At 36.9% G+C, this 20,927-nt stretch overlaps 1 protein-coding gene across 9 annotated transcripts in view; it reads right to left on the bottom strand.

Moving 5' to 3' along the window:
- Znf438 (zinc finger protein 438) overlaps positions 1–20,927 on the bottom strand; it is a 190,892-nt gene that overhangs the window by 132,114 nt on the left and 37,851 nt on the right. The window lies entirely within an intron of this gene.

Here is a 20,927-nt window from a genome sequence, read left to right on the forward strand (position 1 = left end):
TCACCAATAGACATGTCATCCAGACAAAAGATTAACAAAGAAACGTCAGAGCTACTCCACACATTAGATCAAACAGACATGGTTGATATCTACACAGCATTTCACCCACAACTAGGCAATACACATTCTTTTCTGCAGCTCATGGAACTGTCTCCAAAATAGATATTTTAGGAGACAAAGCAAGTCTCAACAAACTCAAGAAAATTGAAATAACCCCTTGCATCACATCAGATCATAACAGACTAAAACTAGACCTCAACAACAAAAGAAACCCCAGAAAATATTCAAATACATGGAGACTGGACAACACATCACTGAAAATCCAATGGGTGACTGAAGTAACAAGGGAAGAAATCCAAAAGTTCATAGAATCCAATGAAAATGAAAATACAACCAACTAGAACCTGTCGGACAGAGCAAAGGCCATGCTAAGGGAAAAGTTTATAGCTTTAAATGCCTACATTATAAAAACAGAGACCTCTCAAATAAACAATCTGATGATGTACCTTAAGCCCCTACAAAAACAAGAATGAACCAAACCCAAATCCAGCAGAGAGAGAAAATTAATAAATATCAGGGTCAAAATCAATGAGATCAAAATCAAACAAACTATACAAAGAATCAATGAAACAAAAAGACAGTTCTTTGAAAAGATTAACAAAATCGACAAGCCCTTAGCCAACATGACAAAATAGAGGAGGGAGAAGACCCAAATAAATAAAATCAGAGATGAAAAAGGGGACATAACCACAAATATCAACAAAATTCAGAGAATCATTAGAGAATACTTTAAAAACTTATATGCAAGTAAATTGGAAAATCTAGATGAAATGGATAAATTCCTAGACATATAACCAACCAGAATTGAACCAAGAAGATATTAACCACCTAAATAGCCCTATTACATGCAATGAAATTGAAGCAGTAATAAAGAGTCTACCTACAAAGAAAAGCCAAGGACCTGATGACTACACAGCCGAATTTTACCAAACCTTTAAAGAAGAACTAACAATACTCTTCCAACTAATCCTGGAAATAGAAAGGGAAGCAACTACCAAACTCTTTCTATGAAGCCAGCATTACAGTCATTCTGAAACTTAATAAAGACGTAACCAGGAAAGAGAATTATCGACCAGTATCTTTAATGAATATAAATGCAAAGATTCTTAACTAAATACTGGCAAACAGAATTCAACAACATGTCAAAAAGATCATCCACCATGACCAAGTTGGTTTCATTCCAGAGATGCAAGGATGGTTCAACATATGTAAATCCATAAATGTAATACAGCATATAAACAGAAGCAAGACAAAAACCACATGATCCTCTCAATAGATGCAGAAAAAGCCTTTGACAAAATCCAACACCTTTCATGATAAAAGCTCTAAAGAAACTATAAATAGAAGGTATGTCTCTCAACATAATAAAGGCTATTTGTGACAAACCTAGAGCCAACCTTTCCCCTTAAAGTTAGGAAGAAGACAAATCTGCCCACTTTCTCCACTCCTATGTAGTTTTAGAATTCCTGGCCAGAGCAGTAAGAAAAGAGCAAGAAATAAAAGGGATCCAAATAGGGAAAGAAGAAGTCAAACTATCCCTATTTGCAGATGACATGATCCTATACCTAAGAGACCCCAAAAACTCTACCAAAAAACTACTAGAAATCATGAACTCTTTTGGCAAAGTAGCAGGATACAAAATAGCAGAAATCAGTAGCTTTTCTATATACCAACAATGCACAGACTAAGAAAGAAATCAGAAAAACAATCCCATTTATAATAGCCTCAAAAACAATGAAGTACCTTGGAATAAATTTAATGAAAGAAACTAAACATCTTTTTAATGAAAACTATAATGGAAGAGGACATCAGAAGATGGAAAGATCATCCATGCTCATGGTCAGTAGAATCAACATTGTGAAGATAGACATACTACCAGAAGCAATCTACATGCTCAATGCATTCCTATCAAAATTCTAATGACATTCTGCACAGAAATAGAAAAAAACAATTGTGAAATATGTATGGAAACACAAAAAATCTCGAATAGCCAAAGCAATTCTGAGCAAAAAGTCCAGTGCTGGAGGCATCACAATACCTTACTTCAAACTATACTACAAAGCCATAACAATAAAAACAGAATGGTACTGGCACAAAAACAGACAGGAAGACCAATAGATCAGATCAGAAGTTCCAGACATAAATCCACACATCTATAGCCAAGTGATCTTCGACAAAGGAGGCCAAAACACACGATGGAGAAAAGACTGCCTCTCCAACAAATGCTACTGGGAAAATTGGATATCCATATGTAGAAGACTGAAACGAGATCCCTGTCTTTCACCCTGTAGCAAAATAAACTGAAAGTGGATCAAAGACCTTAATATAAGGCCTGAAACTTTGAACCAACTCCAAGAAGCAGTAGGAAATACACTCAACAGATAGGTATAGGGAATAGCTTCCTAAACAGAATTTAAAAGGCTCAGCATCTAAGAGAAACAATGAACAAATGGAACTGCATCAAACTAAAGAGCTTCTGTACAGCAAAGGAAACAGTCACCAGACTCAAGAGACAGCTCACAGGATGGGAGAAAATCTTTACCAGTTACTCATCCAGCAAGGGACTAATGTCCAGAATCTACAGAGAACTCAAAAATCTCAGTCCCCAAGAATCAACACCCAGTGAAAAAATGGGCATATAAATTAAACAAGGAATTCTCAAAGAAAGAGGTACAAATAGCCAATAAACACATGAAGAAGTGTTCAACATTCCTGGTTATAAAAGAGATGCAAATGAAAACAACACTTAGATTTCATCTCACCCCAGTTAGAATGGTCCTAACAAGGGTAATAACAACAACAAATGCTGCACATTCATGTTTATAATAGCACCACTATTCACAATTGCCAAAAAATGAAATAAGTCTAGGTATCCATCAACCAATGAATGGATAATACAAAATGGAGTATCAAGCAGCAATAAAGAAGAATAAAATCATGTCATTTGCAGGAAAATGGGTGGAACTAGAGATCCTCATGTTAAGCGAAATAACCCAGCTGAGAAAGACAAATATTGCATATTCTCTCTCATATTCGCTCTCATTTATGTCCTTAAAAATCTGACAGGAATATAAAACAGTTACTGTTTGGGAGTGGGCACAAGCCAGAGGGAGGAGGGCAAAATGAGAGGGTGGAGAGCTGAAAATGGTTGAAGTATCTTATACACGTGTACGAAAATACAATAATGAAATCTGTTGAATTTGCTTCAAGAAAAGGGGAGAAGGGATGAAGAGGTGTAGGGGATGGGTTTGATCAGAGTATATTGTGTGCATATGCACAAATATCATAAGGAACCCCTTTGTACCACAAATATATGCTAATAAAAAATTGAAGGGAAAAAAGTGTGTGACAGGAAATAATCATTCCACCAAGGTTAAGCCAAAATGAACCAAGTTTGAATATATGGTTATCTAAAAGTTTTAATAATTTTAATAATCAAAAACCATAGCTAGCAAATTATGCAGGCTTGTTATCGTAACTTGAAAATTCCAAAAACATAAAAGATAAAACAATGCTACCTGTAAACCTATACATTTGACAAGTCCTCTCATAGTTTAGCTAAGCATACACACACACACACACACACATATACATACATTTGCACACATGCATACATACATACACACACGTGCTCTATATCTCTTAAAGTGGGAAACAGTGGAAAAAGAATCTTCAAATTTCCTTTCAGTTGTGTTGTAAGCACAGCCTAGAGTATGACAAGTTGTCTTTAATAACATGATTTTTTTTGAAGTTATAACAAGGATTTATTTTAATATACCAGGATAAAGTATAGACAAGGTGGGCGGGGGGGGGGGGAGTGAGAAACATTCCTGTTTCTCATGCAAGAAATGGAAGCAAAGACTCAAAATTGTGGTTAAAATAATGGATCTGGGTGGCTGAGCTAGCTAATAACATGATTCTTAACCACAGACTGAAGTACGATAAAATGAGTGAAACACCTAAGGCACCCTACTTTTGTGTCCGTAGTCTAACACCTGTTTTCAATAAACATGCAATGTGAGAGTACTGGAAATCCTTGCTGCTCAGATTGAGGGAGATTCATGGCTTAGCAGTATCAGAACTGCTTGTGAATTAGAAATGTGGACTCTTGGGATCCACCCTAGACCAACTGAATCAAAATTTACATTTTAATGAGATACCCAGATAATTGGTACACACATTAAAAAGTAGTGCCCCAGTTTATTTAACCATTTCTGCTATCATTGAACTTCTGTATTATTTTCAATTATTTTGCTATTACAAACCATTAATGCTGTATAGAATTCTTCCTTATGTGTTATCTTTGTGTTCTGGAGTATTCATTTCATTAGGAGAGACACAAGAAGTGGGAACCCTAAGTTACCACACTCTTTCATTTCATCTCTGGTTTCTGGATCTGTTCTAGGTTGCTATAGGACAGAAAGATGTGTATTACATTTGAGAATTTCTTTTTCCTCTCTTCAGTTATTACTTCATTATTGGTTTTAAAAGCTGTGTGGATATTTTAGTTCTCTACTAAAGCCAGTTGCAGAAATTAGTCTCAATTTGCAAAGGGGCAAGAGATCCAGAACAATACTTGTATCTCCTTTATAACTGAAGGAGGCACTACTCTCTATCCTTCCTCCCAGGAGGATCCCTGGCTCAGGTCAAGAGAGAAATATCAGTACAGGAGATAATCCAAACAGTAGGTGTTGGGGAAGAGCAACAGTTTGGTTTGGGTGAAGTCAAAACAATAACCAAGAAGAAAACAGAGTCAAATCTAAAGGACAGAGACAGGTATAATGGGAAACGGGCAGCAAAGTCAGAAATCCAAAGAAGCTATAGAAACAGGAAGAGATTCAGGTGAAGACATACTGAATGCAGGCCTTTGCTTGACAGTCAGAACAGTGTCCTCATCAGAATGCTGACTTCATAAGGAACAGGCCTTCCAGTTGCTAAAGGAAGCTGTGTCCAGCCAGAGTCAACATTTAAATGCATCATCCTATTATAAGGATCATAATTTGATCAGAAGTGATCAAATTAGAAGTACTTTAAGAACTGGAAATCATTTCTTCCTATATCAATAACTCCAACAACCATAGTTCAGCACTTGTTAAGAAATATGAATTTTCATGGCAGGCCATTATCTTATTCAGGCCTAACTAAAAATACTTCTAATTTGAAGTTCTATGTTACTGAAATCACATTTTTGCCTCTTCTAAGAGAAGAAAAAGGAATAGGGTGTTTTGCCTTTAAATGAAACCTTCAAAACACAGCCACCTTTCTCAAGGAGTTTCTGGTATCAGGGGAGGGAGCAGGTGAATTTTTCCATTTCCAGAAAACTCTGACCAAAGGCTATTTCCAAATAGCATGTGCTTTTATTCTGACACTGGGTGAACTTTTGTTTAATAATGAAATCTATTAAAGAATCTGCATATGCATTATTTTTTAGGCAAAAATATCATCAAAATAAATTAAAAAATAAAAAATGAGAAGAAGCGAAATAGCTTTAAGTAATTTCTGAGATGAGGATTTGGCCAATCTGACTGAAAATCAGCCATACTGTCAGCTATTCTGTCCTCTCAGCTCTGTACTGTGCACTTAATGCAGAAAGCTTCCCAATATAAAAGCTGGGGGGAGGGGGAATCTGAGGAAGATGCTAAAAAACAATGCTTCTGGAAAGAGGAGATTCCAGGGCTGGGATGTAGCTCGGTGGTACAGCGCTTGCCTAGCATGCGTGAGACCCTGGGTTCGATCCCAGCACCAAAAAAGACAAAAAAAAAAGAGGAGATTCCAAAACTTGGTATCATCTTAGACTTGGGAAGATCCTAGAAATGAACTCAGTCCCTGCTCTACTCAGCACATTTCTCCTCCACAGCATCCCAGCAAGAAGTGACCCATTTACAAACCAATGAAGAACTCACCCTCTTAGAAAGCAGCTAAACCTGTTTTCACACAGATCTAACTATTGCCAGCTTATTCAATGGAGTGCTCATTAAATGGAGTGTTCATTAAATACAGTGCTCATTAAATGGAGTAGAAATCTCTCTCTCTCTCTCTCTCCTCTCTCTCTTTCTCTCTCTCTCTCTCTCTCTTTCTCTCATTTTTTCCCCTTTGGTTCTAGCAACATGCTTTTAAGGCTCTAAATCTCTACTTCCTCATATACTTAAAGCAATCCAAGTTGTAGAAACTTGGAATGCTAAAGCTACAAAATTTCTAGTGAGACCTCTACTACTATATGTGCTAGACTTCTAAGTTTACCTCCACTGGTAGCAGCTCAGAGGCTGAACTGGTTGGAGCAGGGATGTGGTGACTGCAAATGGACTTGGAATATCTAAGGAACAGCAAGAAGGCAAGTGTGGCTAGGACAGAATAAGCAAGACAGAGTGGCAGGAGACAAGTAAGGCTTTAGGATTTTAACCCTAAGTGTGCTGGGTAGCCACTGCCATACTCTGGAAAGGGGAAGGAAAAGAAACTGTTCAACATAGGCATGCTGAACACCATTTATGACCCCTGACCAATTGCCAAGTCTGGAGAGTTGCACTTCACCTGTCAGATGCACCACTAATACCTCCTTCCTGGTCTCTGACATGGGTCCTGGTTTCTGGATCCAAGTTTCCATACCAACTAAGAACTTGTAGTTGCCTAACACTTACCAGGAGGCATGTTGTGAGCATGTTCCCTAGAATTTCCAAAAATCCCTGGCATATGATCAAGGAAGCACACAATGAGCAATGTTTAGCAACTAATCAGCTGACAGAGAACAACTGACAGGTTAGAGGACTGTAGAAGGACAGAGATCAAGGCTAGAAAAACAAACAGGAGACTTTATCCAGTCTAGTCACCCAGAGAATATGCTCTGGGTCACCAGGGTGATAGTTACTCTCACCCAGAAAAGTTGAAGTAATGTGAAGTTCACCATGCAACCACACAAATATGTCACCATTTCTGGAAGCTGCCAGCAATGTGAGCCAAACTGTGGGTACTACACACAAAGGGCTCTTGTTCTTTCTGGGGTGGTCTCAGGGATAGCCTGAAGATACCTGTTACTTTCCCAGCTGCTGTGAAAGGGAGTTCTAATCTACCTCATAGGTATAGTAAAGATCAAATGAGAAGATGAAAGTGAACAGCCTGCTACATATATGTAAAATATACATGAGCTATTTTCAGCTATGCTCTGATGGTTACAAAATCACAGGCAGCTGAATGGTAAACATGTCGCTAAAAACAAGACTTTTAATGCTCTTATGGTTTGCTTGTTTTTTGTCAATTATTATATACCAATGTAATTTAAACTTCTCAAAAAAAATCCCTTTTTCTAAAGTTTCCTAACAAGGTTAGAACAATTATGTTTACAACCAAGAAGTAGAATTCTAAGTTCTATTAACACAAGATTGACAACACCAATCCTGCATAATGATTATAAAGCAAAACAGAAATCTCCAAGATTGACAGTTATTCTGCAAGAGTCATTCAAAACTGGGTCTGTTGTTTTAAATGTCTACAACCTTTAAGTATTCCCTTTATGATATTTAAAATTATTAAAGTTGGCAACAGAAACAGGAAACCATTCCTAAGACCAGAATGGCTATTTTACTCTTACTAAGGAAAAATTACATAATAGTTTCAGCAAATTACATTGTTCTCTTCCTACAGTCTTTTAATATTTATAGAAATTTAAGAGTTATCATGCCAGGGTCCATTTTGGAAAGTGAGAATTTCTATTATCTAACAGCAATAAATTCTGTATCATTTTAGCTCAATTACAGAAATGACTATGTAAAAGTTATGCTCATCTTTATTCATACTCATTAGCAATAGGTCAACCATGTCCATTGTTTGACGTAAAAGCTCAAGTAGGTGTGCCTGGACAAAACTACACAAACAAGGTCTCAATTCCAAACCACTGAGTCACATAGTTGGTCTTTTTGTCTCTAAACAGAATACTAGCCAAAAGAATAGGAAAAAAAAAAGTACACAAGGGATTATTTAAAAGGCCTGCTTGCATTAACAGAAATTGCTACACAGAACAGCTGTGGTGGTACATGCCTGTAATTCCAAATAATTGGAAGATGGAGATTGTGAAGATCATGGTCTGAGGTCAGCCTAAGCAAAAAGGTAGCAAGACCTCATCTCAACAAATAAGCCAGGCACAGTAATTCACACCTGTAATCCCAGCCTCATGAAAGGAAGAAGTAGGATGATCATCGTCTGAGGCTGGTCCCCCACAAAAAGTACAAAACTGTATTGGAAAAATAAAAAAGGCAAACAAAGCCTAGGGACATGGCTCAAGAAGTACAGTACCTGCCTAGCAAGCATAAGAAAAGAAATAAAGCGCTATACTGCAATGACCAAAGAATATACAAGTACCTTAAAAGAACCAAAGACAAAGCTGATAATTAAAAACAAGATATTCATGGATATCATACTAATATGCAAAAAATGAAACCCCATACTTTCTACAAACTGAAAACTTAATACATGATGACATATTTTTCTGGCCCTCTATTTCATGGAATCTGGAACCGTTAAGGTCATTAATAATTTTGATTTAATTTTTTTTAATTTATATTGTTTTATTATTCATATGTGCATACAATGCTTGGGTCATTTCTCCTCCCTGCCCCCTACCCCCTCCCTTACCACCCACTTCGCCCCCATAGAAAAGCTACTTCTAAACTATAATTCCCAAATCAATACTTTGACTTTTTGCTTTACATAAACCTATTTAGAATAATTTTAGATTAACCATTTGGTTAATCTAACTATTGAGTTTCAAAGATAGTACAGAGTTTTCTGTACACCCCTTACTCAGTTTTCCTGAAAGCTAACATCTTACATAATCATGATACATCTGTCAAAATTAAGAAGTCAAAATTGATATATTACTACGAACTAAACTATAGACTTTATTTAGATTCTACCTATTTTCTCTACTCATATTATTTTTTCAGTTTCTAGGTACAATCCAGGCTACCACATTGCATTTAATGATTTTTTTAATACCGTAAATTTTGGTATATACTTCAGTTCTATGTCTAATTAACAACATTCCCATTATAGTTTCCACAGAAAATAAACCTAATGTTCGCTGCAAATTATGATTACTGCATATTAGGGAAAATTATGTGAAAATTCAAGTAAACATATTTCTGCTAATGTTTTGTTTAAAAGAAAAAAAAGTATGACATTGAAGCCTATTTTGCTAAGATCAAATTAATGTTCCTGAAATACCTCTTCAAAACATGCTTGTCACTTACCTGTTTTCCAAGGCTTCTATGTTTATAAGACATACATCGTTTTAAATTAATTCTGTAACAGAATATAAGCTGTATTAAAATGATATTCAGATAACCCGCTTTTATCAAATATAGATTAAAAACTACTTTCCTTTCATTTTCAATTATTATATATTTGTAGTAAGATAACAAAAGGACTAATTTAAGAGAAAACAACTGCCTTTAGTTTAAAAGTGAAAGCATGTAAAATTTAATAGAAATCGTAAGATGAATAGAAAGTTTTCCAGAAAATAAAAAGAAATGCCACAATGGGTAAAACTGGCTAAGAAGAATGTATCACATTCCTTTCCACATGCATATAGATGTGGAAATCACCAGACACAAACTACTGAATCACATTGAGGGCACAGGCATTCTGGTGGCACAACAGTGAGCAAGAGCTTAGTGTTGGGAGGATCTGGAACGCGTGGATCTGGTACGCCCAAGTCCCACATTATGCCCAGCATCACAGTGCCCCACCCAATTTACCATTTGTCCTAGGTTTTTCCATTTTCCTCCAATGATTTTTATAGTTGTATTAAAATTAGTTGGCACTTATTTTTGATTTGCTTTCAGGTTCTGCCATACTCCCATACAGCCATACGTGAGAAGCATAGGCAGTGAAGCCAGTTGTCAATATGTGGTTAAACTTGAAAAACACCTCTGAGCCCTGTAGCTGACCTCACTCTCAGCCTCCATCCAGCCCATGTGCAGAAACAGAGGCAGAAGGAACATCTAATGCTATTGCCCTGCGATGACCATCTCCAACACACGAATTTAATAAAAGCAGGTGGAGAAGGTGTTTTAAACACGTTACTCTACCAAGAGTGACTTTCATCCAGATCAAATGACTTTTTCTTTGGCCTGATTCAAAATTATCTTATTTACATAGTTAATCAAAGTAAACTGATAAATACTACTTTGTTGGCTTCATTAGAAGAAATTTACAGTTTAACAATGGCAGCTTTCTGTCAGTGCCAGATAGAAAAGTCAGTTAATTCCAATAATGGTTTGACTGATTCATCTAATCCATGAAATCAAAGTGAAGGTTTTAGAAGTTCATTCTGTACATGAAACACGTACATACTGCTGTAACTGCTATTTAAATATAGTTAAAAAGTTCAACCACAAAGATACAATTACAATCAGATTCGTTACTCACAAGCAGTTAAGTTCTATAAAGTCATCATCAACACTGAACTAGTTAATACCAAATTATTGCTCCTAGGGGACACAGGGAAGGTTTCCTGGGAGCTTCTGGTAACATTTTCATCAACTTGCCAAACACACCTTTATTTTATGTATGTCTGCTTTCAAAACACTTATTTAATATATACTGTTGACTCACTAACATTGAACTCACAGTCAACAGCACTGTACCTCAAGTCTGGATGAAGTGTACCTAATACCTGCAAGGAATGACTAAATCAAAAGCAATTACAAAACAGGAACTAATGTGGATGTGACTGTGGTTCACATATAATTCACAACTGTGTCTATATAATCTGCAATATACCGCTATCAACCAAAACGGAAGCAAATATATTTCACTATATCCACAAAAGCTATGATAGTCTACCAATCAAAATTTACAAATACTCACACACACACACACACACACACACACACACACACACACACACACACACACAAAGACACTGAATTTAAATATTTTGCAACAAAGTTAATGTTGAATTTTAAGACATACTTCATCATAGTAGTAAATGATTTTGTTTTTTACAAAACCCTTTGAGACTTTTAAGATCCACTGTGCAAAATCATCAACAGCACTGCCAATTTTCTATCACACATTCTAAATCTTGGTTTCATTGTGCTCAGAGTGGATGAAAGATTTATATCCACCAAGATTCTTATGTTGAAGTCTTAACCTCCATTGTGATGGTATCTGGAGGTGGGGCCTTTGGGAAGTAATTAGAGTTAGATTAGGACATGTAATTAGGCCCATAATTCTGCTTCTTTTTCTCTTGCTCTTTCTCAGTGCACAAACCACAAGAAAGTGTCATGTAAGGACAAAATAGTATCAAGCCTCTTCAACCAGGAAGTAGGCCCTCATCTGACAAAGTCTGCCAGAACCTTCATCTTAGACATCCTGGCCTACAGAAGTGTAAGAAATAAATGGCTGTGTTTAATTCACTCAATCTATAGTAATTTTTGAAGACTTAGTTTTCAGAGAGAATCTATTTCTTTTACTTAGATAAATTTTTATTATGTAGCAGGGTGAAATGAACCTAAGAATATGTACAATTTAGCAGCATGTGAATTTGGTAAAATTTTGAACTTCTAAAATAGATTCAAGTATATAACAACCTTTGTCTTATAAAAATGATGTTGAGTAAAAAACTTAAGAGTAAAAAGGACAATACCTATGAAGATATATGGGCCAGAATATTTACATATTAAGCTATTAAAACTCCAAATTTAGAATAATCTCAATTTAACAGAATCTGTTTTGAACTTACCAAGTACATCGGCACCTATAATTTAAGATAACATTCTGAAATTTTTAAATTATGATTTATAGAGAATAGTAACTATTGAAAAAAAAATCAACAATTTCAAATTTGGCAATCACGAAATAAAACTTTAAAAAAGACTACAATTAAAAATAATACAAGCACATTTTCAAATTCATTTTTCCAGAAATATATAAATACCCATTCTTATGATTAAGAAACTAAATAATAAGACTAGCACAGCACTGCAGACCAGCACTGGAGGCTGAGACAAGAGGATCTTGAGTTCAAAACCAACTTGGCTTACATAATACGAACCTGTCTTTAAAAAAAAAAAAAAAAAAAAGAACAGACAAGAAACTAAATAAATGTGAACCTTTACCCAGAATTGTATTTATGTTCTTTTTAATGATGAGAAACTCAGCAGAATAGCTTTTGTTTTGTTTTAACATACATTAAGTGTAATGTAATATAACAATATACATTAATATTTTTAGATTTTTTTTTTTTTTTTGGCAGTACTGGGGATTGAACTCAGGGTCTCGTGCTTGCCAGGTAGGCACTCTACCACTTAAACCACACCCCCAGCTCATTTTTGCTTTATTTTTTCAGTGGGGTCTCATGATTTTGCCCAGGGCTAGCCTTGAACCTCAATCCTGCTATCTACATTTCCTGCATAGCTGGAATTACAAGCAGGTATCATCATGCCTGGCTTATTGATTGAGATGGGCGCTCGCATTTTGCCTGGACTGGCCTCTAATCATGATTCTTGCAATCTCTGTCTCCCAAGTAGCTGGGATTATAGGCATGAGCCACCACAGCAGCTTTTAATTAATTGATTTTAAATAAAGCAGACTATTCTCCATAATATGGTGAGCCTTCTCCAATTAGGGAAAGGCTTTACTAGAAAAGACTGATGTTTCCTGAAGGAACTCTGCCTCAAGACTATAACATAGAAATCTTGCCCAAGTTTCCAGCCTGCTGTCCTGTCCTACAAATTTTAGACTGGTCAGCTCCAACAATCATGTGAGCTGATTCCTTAAAATCAGCCCACTCTCCCTCCCTACCCTTCCTGCTGGCTATCTGCCTATTCATCTGTCTTCTAGTTCTCTTCCTCAGATGATTCCTGACTATAAAGTATCAGGGAGCTGCACTGCTGCAGGGAAACCACTCCCTGATAAGAGGAAAAAATGAGAGATTCATTTTAGGAAGTATGCAATGAAAACCATTAACATTTGCATAGAGAAATAGAATCCCAGATCTATGTCCATACCTTTCTGTAGCAGAATGCTACCACATAAACCAGTGAAGTTGGCCCTTGGCTTCTGGATGATGGGACGTACATACTTTTCAGCAAGCAGTTAAGACAGAGAAGGTGCTCTGAAGTGTTGCTAGATGAACTAAAGGCTGAGCACAGCTCCAGTCCCTACTGTGGGTGTATACAAAAAATGCTCACCATCTCTAGCAATAAAGGAAATGCAAATTAAAACCACACTAAGATTCCACCTCACCCGTTAGAATAGCCATCATCAGCAACACCACCAACAACAGGTGTTGGCGAGGATGCGGGGAAAAAGGAACCCTCTTACACTGTTGGTGGGAATGTAGACTAGTACAACCACTCGGGAAAAAAATTTGGAGGCTACTTAAAAAGCTGGACATCGATCTACCATTTGATCCAGCAATACCACTCTTGGGGATATACCCAAAAGACTGTTACTCCAGAGGCACCTGCACATCCATGTTTATTGCGGCACTTTTCACAATAGCCAAGTTATGGAAACAGCCAAGATGCCCCAGCACTGACGAATGGATTAAGAAAATGTGGTATCTATACACAATGGAATTTTATGCAGCCATGAAGAAGAACAAAATGTTATCATTCGCTGGGAAATGGATGGAATTGGAGAACATCATTCTGAGTGAGGTTAGCCTGGCTCAAAAGACCAAAAATCGTATGTTCTCCCTCATATGTGGACATTAGATCAAGGGCAAACACAACAGTGGGATTGGACTATGAGCACATGATAAAAGCGAGAGCACACAAGGGAGGGGTGAGGATAGGTAAGACACCTAAAAAACTAGCTAGCATTTGTTGCCCTTAATGCAGAGAAACTAAAGCAGATACCTTAAAGCAACTGAGGCCAATAGGAAAAGGGGACCAGGAACTAGAGAAAAGGTTAGATTAAAAAGAATTAACCTAGAAGGTAACACCCATGCACAGGAAATCAATGTGAGTCAATGCCCTGTATAGCTATCCTTATCTCAACCAGCAAAACCCCTTGTTCCTTCCTATTATTGCTTATACTCTCTCTACAACAAAATTAGAGATAAGGGCAAAATAGTTTCTGCTGGGTATTGAGGGGGGGAGTGGGAGGGGGTGGAGTGGGTGGTAAGGGAGGGGGTGGGGGCAGGGGGGAGAAATGAACCAAGCCTTGTATGCACATATGAATAATAAAAGAAAAATGAAAAAAAAAATATGTCTTTCAATGTTTTCAGTATTATCATTCTGAGACTACTACCTGTGTAATGTGGGATAAAAAGAAATGAATAGTAATATTTTCTAATTCTATTGTCACTTTGTCTTTGAAACCCAGGACTCTTGGAATGGAAGAAAAGAATTACAAATGGAAGATTTAAAAAACACTATGGTGTCAGTTTAAATTGAAGTATCAGTGTAGACTTCTGTGAAATATTTTTATTTTATCTCAAACATGTGTATGTATTTCTGATCTCTGTCTACAGGAAGAACCTAGAAACAGTGACCAACCCACTATCACAATTTAGACAAGGCTTCTAAAAGAAATGGCCGATTCTAGAATTCACAAGCTAACTTCAACAGGCTCCACTGGCCAAAGATGGAATTCTGTAAGCTTCAGCTATGCCAATATTTGAAATGAGTTAAACCCACCAAGTATACTTAATGCTAAGGGTTAATAGTAATAGAATAAGTTGGTTACCTTCAAAGGATGATAGGAAACCAATTCATTATCTTAAAACCAGTAAATCAAAGGAACAAATCAAGAATGTATTATGCTTTTCACAAAGAACTGTACCATTGGGTGATGAAATAGGAGATAAGAGCAAGTGTCTCTTTGTAAAAATATTCCACTGAATGAAAAAGAAATAAAAAAAGAATTAGAATATTACTATTATGCAAATGAATATATCCAGTAAGTACAAAAGGCTGATAACATCACAAAAAAAGATGCCACCAGAAACTAAAAGTGTTTCCCAGACACTCTGGTACGTGTCAGAAATCCAAATTCTTGGGCCCTATTTCAGACTTAACAAATGAGAAAGTGTGGACATAGGACTCAGAAATCTATGTTTAACAAACTCACCAGGTAACAGAGAGGTATGCTACTTTTGCTAAATTGTACAGATAGTACTGCCAAGGGACAGTAGTTGAGCCTTTCTGGTTAGCTGTCAATTTGTAGGACATGCAAAGGTAAGATAAGTATGCTAATCTATACCAAAGTATGTAAACATCAAATCCCAGAATGTCTGAAATTCTGTAAGTCAACTTCCCAGGTTTTTCAATAGGTGAACTGCATGGAAATAACAGAGATGGAGGAAGAACCTGCTGCAGAATCTCTCTTCAACAAAAAATAATTCAACTAGGAAAGATGTATCAAAACAATCATTTAAAGTCTTTGGAAATTATTGTAGGCATATAACAAATGGAGAAACATTCACTCAAGCAAATCTAGTAAGAGCTAGTTGGTGGCATTTGAGCCCCAACCTGCTTCCTCCTCACCTCCCCTATATGTCCACCAGAGGCTCTAGTCCAGGCAAGTCCAGTCAACAAAGTAGGGGCTCCTTTCCCCCTCAGCTCCTAGTCTGTGGCCACAGTTTTACCCTGGGAAGGCAGGCCACAGGCACTTCTCATTTTCCCCAGCACTTTGTGAAAGAATTTCTATTCTGAACACCCAACCTGCTCATTTGAAGGGCAGAACCTCGACACTAGGCAGCAGACTGAGAAGGCTGGACTTTTATCACTCCTGGCCCAACTTGATGCTAGGGCACAGCTTCCACACACAGAGAAGCAAGCCAAGACTACAGGATGCCCCTGCTCCCAACAATCCTTAGAAAAGCAGGGATGTCACTCTAGGAGAAGTCAGATGCCTTCCTTGTCCAGGTCTTGTGCCTTTGTGCAAGGTTCTGAAAAAGGAGAGAGGCAGACTAGAAAAACATAAATTGAGGACAATGAACAAAAATGATGGACAACAATTTAGAAGGCACTCACAGCTTCATGACATAAGTAGCAATCCATAAAATAATAGAGAAAGCCAGATCAGAGTGAAAGGTGGGTATCAGGAAGGCTGTGTGCAACTGACAGGCTACATTCACACAAAACCACAAAGGAGGCTGGGTGCCAATGGTTCATGCCTATGATCCTAGCTGAGTATTGGGAGCTGAGATTGTGGACTGTGGTTCAAGGCTGGCTGGGGAAAAAAAGTTCATGAGACCCCATCTCAAGAGGAAAAAAGCTGAGCATGGTGGTGCACACGTGTCATCTTAGCTACCACAAGAAGTACAAAGTATGAAGATCACAGTCAGGTAGCCTGAACAAAAAGCAAGGTCTCAATAATATCAAAGCAAAAAGGTGTGGCTCATGTGGTGGAGCATCTACCTAGCAAGCCGGGGCCCTAAGTTCCAACATTAGCACCAAAAAAAAAAAAAAAAAAAAAAAATCAAAGCAGGTTACAGGGCAGACATATAAATATTCCCAAGCCACACAGATCAATCCAGAGAAGGAGGATACTCACTGCCACTAGTGATAAAGTACAACTTGGGTCAAACAGTGGCTGAACCAAAAACAACCCCTAGGAACCTGGGCTTTAAAATAAAACCACATGCGTGCTGGGAGTTTAGAGGATTAAGGGCCCAAGGTTGCTCTCCACAGTAGTGACTAGAAATGAATAATCCAAGCTGCTAGTCTCCAGTTGAACATGGGGCAAAACATAAACTTCAATTTTGAAACATTCTCCAAACCATACATATCCTAAGAGTAAAGAGTAAAAGTCTAATTGGCTAGGGAAGGCATAAGCGCAGCCTTTTCCCAGTCTGTAAATAGCTTATGCTAGCCTAGGAGTGAGCCTTAGATAGGAAAGCTAAAAGAAACAAGAAGAAACTAAGATATATTGTAATGTATCCCTAGTACAACAATAATATGATAATAAAAAAATTTAAAAAGAAACAACAGGAAAATAAATTTAAACAGTGGCATCAGAGGTTTTATTCTGTAGGAAAAGAGATATCACAAAGTCAATTTAGCCACATCATTTTAAAAAAATAATAAATGGCCAACAAAACAGCAATACTGATACCCTTCCACTTCTGAGGAGGTACCAGTAACACTGTGTTACTACACTGTTACCTAAAATGTCCATTTTCCCACAAACATTGTGAAATATGCAAATAAATAGCAAAGTGTGACCTATATACAGGGGAAAAGCAGGCAGTACAAACTGATTTTTAAGGGGTCCAATGTTGGATTTACCAGATTCAGACTTCCAAGTAGTTACTATAAACATGTTCAAAAACTAAAAGAAACCATGTATAAGGAATTAAAGGAAAATATGGCCACAACGTTTCAGGAAATAGAGAGTATCAGTAAAGATAGAGATTTTAGAATTGAAAAGTGAAATAACTTTTGAACTTTTGAAATGGAAAATTCCATAAAGGAGTTTAACAGTACACTTGACTGAGAGAAGGAACCAGAGATCTTGAAGACAGATCAATGGAGATTATGCAATTTGAAGAAAAAGAAAGATGAATGAAGAAAAATGAACAAAATGGGCACCATTAGAAGAAAAGAGAAAGGAGCGGAAAAACACTGTAGTATTTTAACTGAATCTTCCCAAACTTGATGAAACCATTACTAATCCACACATCCAAGAATCTCAACAAACTCCAAACAGGATAAATACAAAATGATACACCCCAGAAACATTATAGGTCAAAATGTTGACAGCAAAAGATAAAAAAACAAACATATGAAGGCAACAAGAAAAAAAAATGCCTTCAAGTTCAAGTAAACCCACAAAACATTAACAGCTGACTTCTTACCAGAAACAAAGGAGGCCAAGCCACACACCTGTACACCAACTATGCAGGAAGCAGAGGCAGAAGGATGGTGAGTTAAGGACAGCCTAAGCAATGTTAGAGAGACCATAACTGAACAATAAACTAAAAACCTTGGGATGTGGATCAAGTGGTAGATTTCTTACCTGACATGTCTCAAGACACTGAATTCAATCCCAGTATCACGCACACACACACACACACACACGCACACGCACACGCACACAAACCCTGTGAGATGAGAAATCTTGTATCCAGCAATACTACCTTTAAAATATGATGGTAAATCAAGACAAGAACTGAGAAACTTTTTTTTTTGGCTAGAAGATTTGTTTTAGAAGAAACACTAAAGAGGAACACTTCAGGCTAAACACCACCAACAGTAATTCAAAGTCACAATAAGCAAAGAGTGCTTATAAAAGTAATTACATACATTGTTACAAGTGATTCTTAAACTACATATTCATTCCCTTTTTTGTTTTGTTCTGTTTTCTTTTTGAGACAGATCTCACTATGTAGCTCAGGCTGCTGCAAACTCAGAATCCCCCTGCCTCAGCCTCCCCAGGTGGCTCACCTGGCTCTTCCCTTATTTTCTATTAAACAATTTAAAGAGTAATTCAATAAAACAATATGTATATAATTGTACTGTGCAATTGCTTATAGTTGACAATGTATAAATACACAGAAGCAGCAAATGTGAGCAAAGTTCTATCGTTAACTCAAATCCACAGGAATAAAGAGAATGGAAAACAGAAAGACCAATATAACTAACTAGAAATATGTACATGTGCTCTGTTCTTCTCTCAGCTTCTTTAAAAGTTACAAGATTATACAAAGTAAAACTTATAACAATGTATTGCTGAGTTTCTAATATATAGATGTAATATATATAACAATAGCATAAGAAATGGAGAGGTAAAATGGAGCTGTAAATGGAGGAAACTCTATTTTGCCGAAAGTAAGAATAAATCAAAAGTAGATTCTTATAAGATGCACAGTCAGTCCTCCATATCCATGGTTCTATGCCCATGAATCCAACCAAGGACTGAAAAACAAAGTTGCCTCTGTATTCAACATGCGTCAACATTTTTCTTGTCATTATTCCTCAAACAATACTGCATTTACATTATAAGTAATCTAGGAGTATGTTAAAATACATGGGAGGATTGCACAGGTTATATGCAAATATTGCACAAATTTATATAATACACTTATGAGTATCCACAGATTTTGGTATCCCCAGGGAGTCCTGGAACAAATCCCCCATGGATACTAAGCAAAGACTGAGTATTGAAAGTGCTAGAACAATCACTCAGAAAATAATTCAAAATATATCATTCAAAAATTATTACAAAAATTATCACAGAAACTGGGCACAGAGGCTCAGCCTGTAATCCCAGCTACTCTGGAGGCAGGGATGGGGAAAATCAAGGTTCAAGGCCAGCAATGCGTCCATGAGACCCTCATCTCAACTGATGGCTATGTGGGGAAACACAAATAGGAGAATCCCGGTGGAGGCTGGCCTGGGCAAAAAGAAAAACCCTATCTTAAAAATAACAAACTGCAAAAAGGGCTGGCAGAGTAGCTCAAGTAGTAGAGCACCTGCCTTGGAAATGCAAGGCCCTGAGTCAACCCCCAGTACCACCAAAAATAAAAATTACAGAGGTGGATGTGGCAGTTCACTTCTGTAATCCCTGCCCTTGGGAGGCAAAGAAAGGAAGATCTCAAATTCAAGGTCAGGCTGGGCCAGCTTGGGCTACCTAGCCAGACCCTATCTCAAAAAAAAAACCCTTTTTTTAAAAAAAATAAAAATTATTACAAGAACTCTGTCACACTAGAAGAAACCCATTTATTTCAAAAGACAATAGTAAAGGAAGAAAAAGAACAAAATGACATGAGACCTATAGAAAACAAAGGGCAAAATGACAAAACACAACAGACTTTCCCAAGGACACATGAAAAGTTCTCCAAAACAGACCATGAGCTGGGACATAAACAGCTTCAATAATTTAAAGGGATTAAAATCATGCAAGGATATTCTCTGAAAACAATGAAATGCAACTGAAAATCAGTAACAAAAGCAATTTGGGGAAAGTCACAATAGGAGAAATGAAACAACACATTCATAAATAACCAATGATTTTAAAAAAATCATAAAGGAAACTAGGAAATACTTTAAGAAGAATGAAAACTTAAACACAACATACCAAAACTTATCAGATGCAACTAAGGATAGTGCTTAGAGGGATATTTATAGCTGTATTAAAAAAGAAAGGTCTCAAACCAATAACCTAATCTGCTACCTAAGGAAGATAAAGCCTAAAAAAGAAAAGCAAACTAGCCATAAGCAAGTAGAAGACAGGAAATAATGAGAAAGTAATTCCTTTTTCTCCTACACATCAACTCTGACACCAAGTCTACATAGGCAAATATAGAGGATTTCTGCAATGGCTTCTCAGCTGATCTTAATTCTCTAGGCCACTGGTTCTCACCCAAAATTTCAGAACAGACACTCTGATGTACCGCTATGAGGGAAGCCATAGGATTGGCTGGCTAGAGCTGTGCATAACATAAAGGTTGTCTTATTTATGTTGCAATCTGAAAATGTGGGGATGCTCACACAATTGTCACTTGCGAAAACAAGGTATAGTAAAAGGTATAGTAAAGTTTAGACATGGTGGAGGACCTAATTCCCACTCAAATAAATGCAGTTATCCTCAAAAGCCCACATTTTGTAGTGGCCACCCTGTCTACTGATTGGTAGACTAGATTAAACAGGAGGCCCAGAGGGTGGTTAGTGTCTTCATTGGGAGAAAGGAGAGGTGAAGTCTGACAATTGATTTTTTAACATATAGCTCATCATAGAGACTGTAGTAAGTAAGTTTAAAATCTAAAACAATTCATTTTCTGCATATTACTTTTCAAGAGCAGTTGAAATCACACCAAAATCACCATAGTTACAAGACTTTGCCAAAAATTATAGTCATAATTAAACTTTCAATGATCATGCTATTCAACAATCCAACATACTGTAGCTCATGAAAAC

Source organism: Castor canadensis, chromosome 15 (assembly GCF_047511655.1).
Source record: "Castor canadensis chromosome 15, mCasCan1.hap1v2, whole genome shotgun sequence".
Taxonomy (NCBI): domain Eukaryota; kingdom Metazoa; phylum Chordata; class Mammalia; order Rodentia; family Castoridae; genus Castor; species Castor canadensis.